Source organism: Camelina sativa, chromosome 11 (assembly GCF_000633955.1).
Source record: "Camelina sativa cultivar DH55 chromosome 11, Cs, whole genome shotgun sequence".
In the NCBI taxonomy this organism is placed as follows: domain Eukaryota; kingdom Viridiplantae; phylum Streptophyta; class Magnoliopsida; order Brassicales; family Brassicaceae; genus Camelina; species Camelina sativa.
The window spans coordinates 29132031-29133335 of NC_025695.1; positions in this window are offsets into that span (position 1 = coordinate 29132031).

Below are 1305 nucleotides of genomic sequence, written 5' to 3' on the forward strand. Positions count from 1 at the left end.
GGAGGCCTACACCATCTCACAACTCTCAAACCCGAAATTCACAAGGAGTTCTATCAAAAAGAACATCATTTAGTCACTCCCAATTCATTCCAAACTCTTACAATTAGTCAAATGCAATGAATTATCAGCCATTCTGACCCTAGAAACAGTAACAAAGCTGGTTAGTGCTTCGAATCAATGTTTCTCGGTTTAAGCCTGTTTTGGGATAAAACGGGTTTAAGTGTTGTCTAAACACTCCAAATTCATCCCAAACTCTTACAATTAGTCAAATGCAATGGATTGTCACACATTATGACCCTAAAAATAGTAACAAAGCTGTATACTGCTTCGAATCGATGTTTTCTCGGTTTTAGCCTGTCTCGGGACAAAAGGGATATAAGTGTTGTCTAAACACTCCAAATTCATCCCAAACACTTACAATTAGTCAAATGCATTGGATTCTCACACATTTTGATCCTCAAAACACAGAAAAAGCTGTTTACTGCTTCGAATTAATGTTTTCTCGGGTTTAGCTTGTGTTCTCGTTTTAAGCTTGTTTTGGGACAAAATGGGTATAAGTGTTGTCTAAACACTCCAAATTCAACCCGACCTCTTATAATTAGTCAAATGCATTGGATTGTTACATATTTTGACCCTAGTAACAGTAAAAAAGCTGATTACTTCTTCGAATCAATGTTTTCTCGGTTTTAGCTTGTTTTCTCGGTTTAAACATGTTTTGGGATAAAACGGGGTTAAGTGTTATCTAAACACTCCAAATTCATCCCAAAATCTTACAATTAGTCAAATGCAATGGATTGTCACAGATTCTGACCCTAGAAACAGTAACAAAGCTGTTTACTGCTTCGAATCAATTTTTTCTCGGTTTTAGCCGGCTTCGGGACAAAATGGGTATAAGTGTTGTCTAAACACTCCAAATTCATCCCAAATTCTTACAATTAGTCAAATGCATTGGATTGTTACATATTTTAACCCTAGAAACACAAACAAAGCTGTTTACTGCTTCAAATCAAGTTTTTTCTTGGTTTTCGCTTGTTTTCTCTTTTTTAGCATGTTTAAGGACAAAATGGTTATAAGTGTTGTCTAAACACTCCAAATTCAACCAAACCTCTTATAATTAGTCAAATGCATTGGATGGTTACATATTTTGACCCTTGAAACAGTAAAAAAGCTGATTACTTCTTCGAATCAATGTTTTCTAGGTTTTAGCTTGTTTTCTCGGTTTAAGCATGTTTTGGGATAAAACGGGTTTAAGTGTTGTCTAAACACTCCCAATTCATCCCAAACTCTTACAATTAGTCAAATGCA